Genomic DNA, 10,352 nt, shown 5'->3' with positions numbered 1-10,352 from the left:
AAACACATCGTAAGGCTAGGACCGTATAAACACTCAATTCATGAAATTACAGCCAGTTAGGCCAGATGATTTTGTGTTAAACACAGTTTTATAAGATCATTGCAAACACAGGCTACAATGTAGCGTTTTACAGAAATGTGTGAGCCCTAATGATGTGACCAAAGAGAGGTGAAGGCTGAAGGTAACTGGAGTTACCGCTATTGTTGCAAAGGGCTTCAAGGCATATAGAGACTAAGGGGCCAAATTATCAAGCTCCGAATAAAGCTTGATTCCCCTGTTTCTGCGCAAACCTTCAGGCTTGCCGGAAACAGCAGTTATGAAGCAGCGGTCTGCTCTGAGGCTGCGGACATCAATCCGCCCGATCCTATATGATCGGGCTGATTGACACCCCCTGCTAGCGTATGCTGTTGGCATTTATCGATTTATCGGACATGATGATAAAGCGACCCCTAAGTAACCATTTTACTGTCTCGTGCATTCCAGCATACAGTTGCCTTTAATCTTAGACCAGCTTTAGCAGAGATGTCCTTGCCTGCATCTTTGTAGGGAACCTGTGTCTGTGTGCATTCAGTCTAACACCACTCACCCACGCCGGGCTGCACGTTTCCAAAGGATCGCAGTCAGCTGGATGGGGAAAGGACCCTAGTTTAGAGGCTGCCTGTAGCTGCCTGTTTCATTTACCATCAACGATCTCCTGGGCTAACGTGATCGCCCATGCGTCACTTTCTCCTCCTGGGGCAGGTATCCAGCAACATTATGGTGCAGTAGTGCCGCTATTTATATCCACAGAAGCATTTATCAAAAGGGAATCTTTCTCTTTTGTCAACATGTGTCAGTTTAACATTGCTGGTACGTAAAAGCTTGACAGCAGAATGTACAACATGATCAGGAGTTTGCCAACGCACATTTCTCCCCATATGCTCCTACAAACATTATAACTAGGTTATAATGTGAAATTAATTTACTGGGACTGGTCCAAAAATGCTCTTACGCTAACATTTACTATATCAGGCTCTTGAATCTGATTGCCTGTGACACACATACCGTTGTGTGCATGCCTGGCTCATTAAAGAATCCATAATCCATCCATCCCAAAACAAAACATTAAGACTGAGAGGCCTATTTATCAAGCCATCAACCGCAAATACGCTGGAATTCCGCAGCGTAATTGTGGCGAGCCTGATTACCCTTAGTTATCAAAGCCTACAGACCGGCAAAAGTAGAAATTTGTGACGTAACATACGATCCGCCAGTCTCAGTACGACACAGATCGATGCTTACATCACTAGAGATGTTCCGAATGCAAATGCGGCACTATCTGACTACTTTTTCTAGTTAACAAATATCTAATAGGTACGCTCGCCACTATTTCGGCCCAGCGTACCTGGTTTTCAATCCGCCGTCCTGGAGGTGGCGGATGCCATAGGAATCAATGGGAGTCTGAAAGCTCATGTTCACTGCTGCCTGATATCCCATTGATTCCTATGGGAGAATAAAAGTTATGTTTACACCTAACACCCTAACATGTACCCCGAGTCTAAACACCCCTAATCTGCCGCCCCCTACACCGCCACCACCTACATAATGTTATTAACCCCTAATCTGCCGCCCGACACCACGCCACCTACATTATACTTATTAACCCCTAATCTGCCACCCCTACACCGCCACCTACATTATACTTATTAACCCCTAATCTTCCGCTCCTGACACCGCTGCCACCTACATAAAGTTATTAACCCCTCTCCCGCCGCTCCCAGAGCCCACCGCAACTAAATAAATGTATTAAACCCTAAACCACCAGCCCCCCACATCACCATAAACTAAATTAAACTATTAACCCCTAAACCTAACAACCTGCTAACTTTATATTAAATATTAACTAATCCCTATCTTATAATAAATATAAACTTACCTTTAGAATTAAATTAAACTATATTAAACTAATACGGCTAGATTTAGAGTTTTGCGGCCAAAGGGGTGCGTTAGCTACGCATGTTTTTTTCCCCCCGCACCTTTTAAGTACCGCTGGTATTGAGAGTTCTCTGAAGGGCTGCGTTAGGCTCCAAAAAGGGAGCGTACAGGCATATTTACAGCCACTTCAACTCTCAGTACCAGCGGTGCTTACGGACGCGGCCAGCTTCAAAAACGTGATCGTGCACAATTTACCCATAGGAAACAATGGGGCAGTTTGAGCTGAAAAAAAACCTAACACCTGCAAAAAAGCAGCGTTCAGCTCCTAACGCAGCCCCATTGTTTCCTATGGGGAAACACTTCCTAAGTCTGCACCTAACACCCTAACATGTACCCTGAGTCTAAACACCCCTAACCTTACACTTATTAACCTCTAATCTGCCGCCCCCGCTATCGATGACCACTGCATTTTATTATTAACCCCTAATCTGCCACTCCGTACACCGCCGCAACCTACATTATAGCTATGTACCCCTAATCTGCTGCCCCTAACATCGCCGACCCCTATATTATATTTATTAACCCCTAATCTGCCCCCCCAACGTCGCCGCTACCTACCTACACTTATTAACCCCTAATCTGCTGACCAGACCTCTCCGCTACTTGAATAAATATATTAACCCCTAAACCGCCTCACTCCCGCCTCAAAAACCCTATAATACATACTATTAACCCCTAATCTGCCCTCCCTAACATCGCTGCCATCTAACTTCTAAGCTAAGCTAAGTCTAACCCTAACCCTAACACCCCCCTAAATTAAATATAATTTAAATCTAACGAAATAAAATTAATCTTCTTAAATAAATTATTCCTATTTAAAGCTAAATACTTACCTATAAAATAAACCCTAATATAGCTATAATATAACGAATAATTATATTGTAGCTATTTTAGGATTTATATTTATTTTACAGGCAACTTTGTATTTATTTTAACCAGGTACAATAGCTATTAACTATTTAATAGCTACCTAGTTAAAATAATTACAAAATTACCTGTAAAATAAATCCTAACCTAAGTTACAATTAAACCTAACACTACACTATCAATAAATTAATTAAATAAACTACCTACAATTATCTACAATTAAATCAACTAAACTAAATTACAAAAAAACCCCACTAAATTACAAAAAATAATAAAAGATTACAAGAATTTTAAACTAATTATACCTACTCTAAGCCCCCTAAAAAAATAACAAAGCCCCCCAAAATAAAAAAAATCCCTACCCTATTCTAAAATAAAAAGTAAACAGCTCTTTTGCCTTACCAGCCCTTAAAAGGGCCTTTTGCGGGGCATGCCCCAAAGTAAACAGCTCTTTTGCCTGTAAAAAAAAACATACAATACCCCCCCAATATTACAACCCACCACCCACATACCCTTAATCTAACCCAAACCCCCCTTAAATAAACCTAACGCTAAGCCCCTGAAGATCTCCCTACCTTATCTTCACCACGCCGGGTATCACCGATCCGTCCAGAAGAGGGTCCGAAGTCTTCATCCTATCCGGCAAGAAGAGGACATCCGGACTGGCAGACATCTTCATCCAGGCGGCGTCTTCTATCTTCATCCATCCGGCACGGAGCGGGACCATCTTGAAGCAGCCAACGCGGATCCATCCTCTTCTTCCGGCGACTCCCGACAAATTTAAGGGACGTCATCCAAGATGGCGTCCCTCGAATTCTGATTGGCTGATAGGATTCTATCAGCCAAACGGAATTAAGGTAGGAAAAATCTGATTGGTTGATTGAATCAGCCAATCAGATTCAAGTTCAATCCGATTGGCTGATTGGATCAGCCAATCAGATTGAGCTCGCATTCTATTGGCTGATCGGAACAGCCAATAGAATGCAAGCTCAATCTGATTGGCTGATTGGATCAGCCAATCGGATTGAACTTGAATCTGATTGGCAAAAGAGCTGTTTACTTTGGGGCATGCCCCGCAAAAGGCCCTTTTAAGGGCTGGTAAGGCAAAAGAGCTGTTTACTTTTTATTTTAGAATAGGGTAGGGCTTTTTTTTATTTTGGGGGGATTGTTATTTTTTAGGGGGCTTAGAGTAGGTGTAATTAGTTTAAAATTCTTGTAATCTTTTCTTATTTTTTGTAATTTAGTTTAGTTGATTTAATTGTAGATAATTGTAGGTAGTTTATTTAATTAATTTATTGATAGTGTAGTGTTAGGTTTAATTGTAACTTAGGTTAGGATTTATTTTACAGGTAATTTTGTAATTATTTTAACTATAATAACTATTTAATAGCTATTGTAAGTGGTTAAAATAAATACAAAGTTGACTGTAAAATAAATATAAATCCTAAAATAGCTACAATATAATTATTCGTTATATTGTAGCTATATTAGGGTTTATTTTACAGGTAAGTATTTAGCTTTAAATAGGATTAATTTATTTAAGAAGATTAATTTTATTTCGTTAGATTTAAATTATATTTAATTTAGGGGGGTGTTAGGGTTAGGGTTAGACTTAGCTTTAGGGGTTAATACATTTATTAGAGTAGCGGTGAGGTCCGGTCGGCAGATTAGGGGTTAATACTTGAAGTTAGGTGGCGGCAATGTTAGGGAGGGCAGATTAGGGGTTAATAATATTTATTATACAGTTTTTAAGGCGGGATTGAGGCGGTTTAGGGGTTAATACATTTATTAGATTAGCGGCGAGGTCCGGTCAGCACATTAGGGGTTAATAAGTGTAGGTAGGTAGCGGCGACGTTGGGGGGGAGATTAGGGGTTAATAAATATTATGTAGGTGTCGGCGATGTTAGGGGCAGCAGATTAGGGGTACATAGGGATAATGTAGGTTGCGGTGTGCTGTCAGCAGATTAGGGGTTAAAAAATTTAATTATAGTGGCGGCGATGTGGGGGGGCCTCGGTTTAGGGGTGCATAGGTAGTTTATGGGTGTTAGTGTTCTTTAGAGCACAGTAGTTAAGAGCTTTATGAACCGGCATTAGCCCATAAAGCTCTTAACTCCTGACTTTTTGCTGCGGCCGGAGTTTGGTCGTTAGAGTTCTAACGCTCACTTCAGCCAAGACTCTAAATACCGGCGTTAGAAAGATCCCATTGAAAAGATAGGATACGCAGTTGGCGTAAGGGGATCTGCGGTATGGAAAAGTCGCGGCTGGAAAGTGAGCGTTAGACCCTTTCCTGACTGACTCTAAATACCAGCGGGCGGCCAAAACCAGCGTTAGGACCCCTTAACGCTGGTTTGGACGGCTAACGCAGAACTCTAAATCTAGGCATAAATTAATCTACCCTAACTATTATACTAGTAGGGTTATAGTAGGGTTAGGTTTTTAAATATATATTATAGTTAATTTAATAGTTAGTTTAATGTAATTTTAGTATAATAGGGTAGATTAATTATTAGTTTAATATAGTTTAATGTAATTTTAGTATAACAGTTAGGGTAGATTAATTAATAGTTTAATATAATTTAATGTAATTTTAGTATAATAGTTAGGGTAGGTTAATTAATAGTTTAATATAGTTTAATTTAATTCTAAAGGTAATTTTAAATTTATTATAAGATAGGGATGAGTTAATATAAAGTTAGCGGGTTGTTAGGTTTAGGGGTTAATAAGTTAATTTAGTTTATGGTGATGTTGGGGGCTGGCGATTTAGGGGTTAATAACTTTATTTAGTTGTGGTGGGCTCCAGGAGCGGCGGGATAGGGGTTAATAACATAATGTAGGTGGCGGCGGTGTAGGGGCATCAGATTAGGGGTTAATAACATAATGTAGGTGGCAGTGGGTTCCGGGAACAGTGGAATAGGGGTTAATAACTTTATTAGAGTGGCTGTGGGCTCCGGGAGCAGCAGGATAGGGGTTAATAACTTTATTTAGTTGCGGTGGGGTCGGGGAGCCGCGGGATAGGGTTTAATAACATAATGTAGGTGGCGGCGGTGTAGGGGCAGCAGATTAGGGGTTAATAACATAATGTAGGTGGCTCCGGGAGTCTCGGAATAGGGGTTAATAACTTTATTAGAGTGGCGGTGGGCTCCAGGAGTGGCGGAATAGGGGTTAATAACTTTATTAGAGTGGCGGTGGGCTCTGGGAGCAGTGGGATAGGGGTTAATAACTTTATTAGAGTGGCGGTGGGCTCCAGGAGCAGCAGGATAGGGGTTAATAACTTTATTTAGTTGCGGTGGGGTCAGGGAGCGACGGGATAGGGGTTAAACAGTTTAGTATAGTGACGGTGTTTAGTGACAGTATACAAATAAAGCTGTGAAAAAGCCGAATAGCAGCGAGATCGATGACTGTTAGTTAACAACAGTCCGCTGCTCATCGCCCCGTACTTGGTGCACGGCTTTTTGACAGCTTTCTTGTTAAATATGGAGAGCGTATTCAGGTCCACGGCCGCGATGTTAGGCAAGCGTATTGGTGCCGTCGAATGCAGCACAGTTGATGGCTTGATAAGTAGGCCTCTGAGGCTGAGCAAAAAAAAACTAGATTACATCACTGGTGAATGTGATGTTTTTGCTCACCAGACACTCCTGCACAAGCCTAGCCTTGCTGCTGCTTTAGCCTTCTTGCCTGCCTCCCTGCCTCAGCTCGCTGCTTTCCTCTCAGCTATTCTTCCTGCACGCCCAGCTGCTGCTGGGACTCTGGGTGGAAGTGATCAATGATGAGTGTCAGGGGGCGCCGAGCGGTAGATTGCTGCATCATCGCGTGAGGCCGGATCAATCAGTCATGAGCAGCCAGCACTCTGTCAGTCGCTACAACATACAGTAACCACAAGACTTAAAGGGACATAATACTCATATGCTAAATCACTTGAAACTGATGCAGTATAACTGTAAAAAGCTGACAGGTAAATATCACCTGAGCATCTCTATATAAAAAAGGAAGATATTTTACCTCACAATTTCCTCAGCTCAGCAGAGTAATTTCTGTGTAAAAAGTTATACTTCACCTGCTCCCAGCTGCAGGTAAAAATTAAAAAAAAAATGAAGAAATGAACAGCAGCCAATCAGCATCAGCAGTGCTGAGGTCATGAACTCTTACTGAGAGTTAAGTCGAATCTCATGAGATTTCATAGTAAGCTTCCTTTACCTGATTGGTGGAATAATATGAGAGTGCACAATGCTCATCCTTTCAGCTGTCCCAGGACAGACACACTAAAATGCTGCTTAGAAATCCTTTACAATGGGAGGTGGCTACTGAGGAACTTTTGAGGTAAAATATCTTTCTTTTTTACATAGAGTTGTTCAGGAGATATTTTCTAGTCAGCTTTTTACAGCTATGCTGCATCACTTTCAAGTGTTTAAACATTTGGGTATTATGGCCCTTTAAGTTAATGCTCAATGTCACGGCCGCTGTATGCAAGTACTGTCCCCTGCTCAGTTGCGCTGTGATAATAGGCGGTGCGGCAGCGGCCCATTTTGCACTAAATCAGAGAAGCCCAGGGAACAATTGCCCCCCCTGCCCAGTCCACCCCTGCCGATGAGCACATATCACTCGGGCGCAAACGTTTGTGCTCCACTCGTAATCTAGCCTTATATTTGTATGCAGATATACACTATGCAGCTGGATCTTTGTTTTGATAACAAGATAAAGAGACACATATTATAGCTACTGATGCTGTTCTACACAATTAGCAGATAGAGAAAAAGGGTAAAAGTTGAAAGGAGGTATCCAGTGCTGAGGAGAAAGAATGCTACCCCCCACCCTTCTATGCCACCTGTACCAGCCAGCTGAAACTGTGTCATTGGACATTGTTAGGTTTATGATTGTTTTGCAGTACAGGGTTTTGTAGAAGGATTCATTGGGCATTAGGGGTAGGTGACCCTAAAAGATGGTCCCTTTGGCCTTAGGGTGGGATTACAGTTGGACTAGGGTTATATAGTGGCTTTGGGGCAGAATGTTGTTGTTGCTAGGTCAGATGTAGATTATTGCTCTTTGCTTCTGATTAAAATAGAGTAAATTGCAATGGTTGATCTTGGTTAGTGGTATTTTGTGGGGTCAAGTTATGTTCTGGTTACGTTAATAGATAGTAATACTGGTACCTAAATTCTATATTTCGGAGACATTGATAGACAATGAGGTTACTCAAATTCTCGAGAACTAAATATTCAATTAGCCCATCCCTAAAACACCCACAAAGATTGAAAGTGTCACCTTGAGGGTCAATTTTGCAACCAAGTTTTTTTTAATCATTTTTACAAACTTTGCCTTGGTAGACAGCCAGATTATATATTTGTTAGGAAGAATGTTATCAGCCTATACACAACGAATCCACACAGTAAAGACTTAGACACCAGGATTAAATAACTATGTAGATAGCCATATGAGAGATCACAAAAGGGGAGCTGATGTACGAAGTAGTAGGCTTGCCATTAGACACTCCAAGAATCAGCAGGTATCACCCAAGTCCTGGAACATCTTTGCAATGGCCTGCTTGAGATAGAGAAGGGGAGAAAAATATAGGTATAGTCACACTAGCTGCCTGAGATTGAAAGGCGCAACCTCACCTAGTGCCTGCAGTGCTGGAGGAGAAAACATCAGGTGCAGCCTCACCTAGTGTCTGCAGTGACTGGGAGAGATCATCAGGTGCAACCTAACCTAGTGCCTGCAGTGCTGGGAAGAGATCATCAGGTACAACCTCACCTAGTGCCTGCAGTGCTGGGAAGAGATCATCAGGTACAACCTCACCTAGTGCCTGCAGTGCTGGGGAGAGAGATCATCAGGTACAACCTCACCTAGTGCCTGCAGTGCTGGGAGAGATCATCAGGTACAACCTCACCTAGTGCCTGCAGTGCTGGGGAGAGATAATCAGGTACAACCTCACCTTGTGCCTGCAGTGCTGGGGAGAGATCATCAGGTACAACCTCACCTTGTGCCTGCAGTGCTGGGGAGAGATCATCAGGTGCAACCTCACCTAGTGCCTGCAGTGCTGGGAGAGATCATCTGGTACAACCTCACCTAGTGCCTGCAGTGCTGGGGAGAGATCATCAGGTGCAACCTCACATAGTGTCTGCAGTGCTGGGGAGATATCATCAGGTACAACCTCACCTAGTGCCTGCAGTGCTGGGGCAGAAATCATCAGGTACAACCTCACCTAGTGCCTGCAGTGCTGTGGCAGAAATCATCAGGTACAACCTCACCTAGTGCCTGCAGTGCTGGGGGAGAGATCATCAGGTACAACCTTACCTAGTAACTGCAGTGCTGGGGAGAGATCATCAGGTGCAACCTCACATAGTGTCTGTAGTGCTGGGGGAAGATCATCAGGTGCAACCTCACATAGTGTCTGCAGTGCTGGGGAGAGATCATCAGGTACAACCTCACCTAGTGCCTGCAGTCCTGGGGGAGAGATAATCAGGTACAACCTCATCTAGTGCCTGCAGTCCTGGGGGAGAGATCATCAGGTACAACCTCACCTAGTGCCTGCAGTCCTGGGTGAGAGATCATCAGGTACAACCTCACCTAGTGCCTGCAGTGCTGGGGAGAGAGATCATCAGGTACAACCTCACCTAGTGCCTGCAGTGCTGGGAGAGATCATCAGGTACAACCTCACCTAGTGCCTGCAGTGCTGGGGAGAGATCATCAGGTACAACCTCACCTAGTGCCTGCAGTGCTGGGGAGAGATCATCAGGTGCAACCTCACATAGTGCCTGCAGTCCTGGGGAGAGATCATCAGGTACAACCTCACCTAGTGCCTGCAGTCCTGGGGGAGAGATCATCAGGTACAACCTCACCTAGTGCCTGCAGTCCTGGGGGAGAGATCATCAGGTACAACCTCACCTAGTGCCTGCAGTGCTGGGGGAGAGATCATCAGGTACAACCTCACCTAGTGCCTACAGTGCTGGGGAGAGAGATCATCAGGTACAACCTCACCTTGTGCCTGCAGTGCTGGGGAGAGATCATCAGGTGCAACCTCACCTAGTGCCTGCAGTGCTGGGAGAGATCATCTGGTACAAACTCACCTAGTGCCTGCAGTGCTGGGGAGAGATCATCAGATGCAACCTCACATAGTGTCTGCAGTGCTGGGGAGAGATAATCAGGTACAACCTCACCTAGTGCCTGCAGTGCTGGGGCAGAAATCATCAGGTACAACCTCACCTAGTGCCTGCAGTGCTGGGGGAGAGATCATCAGGTACAACCTTACCTAGTGCCTGCAGTCCTGGGGGAGAGATCATCAGGTGCAACCTCACCTAGTAACTGCAGTGCTGGGGAGAGATCATCAGGTGCAACCTCACATAGTGTCTGTAGTGCTAGGGGAAGATCATCAGGTGCAACCTCACTAAGGCCTAGATTTGGAGTTCGGCGGTAGCCGTCAAAACCAGCGTTAGAGGCTCCTAACGCTGGTTTTGGCCGCCCGCTGGTATTTGGAGTCAGTGATTAAAGGGTCTAACGCTCACTTTTCAGCCGCG

This window comes from Bombina bombina, chromosome 7, assembly GCF_027579735.1.
Source record: "Bombina bombina isolate aBomBom1 chromosome 7, aBomBom1.pri, whole genome shotgun sequence".
In the NCBI taxonomy this organism is placed as follows: domain Eukaryota; kingdom Metazoa; phylum Chordata; class Amphibia; order Anura; family Bombinatoridae; genus Bombina; species Bombina bombina.
Note: the sequence above shows the minus strand (reverse complement) of the source record.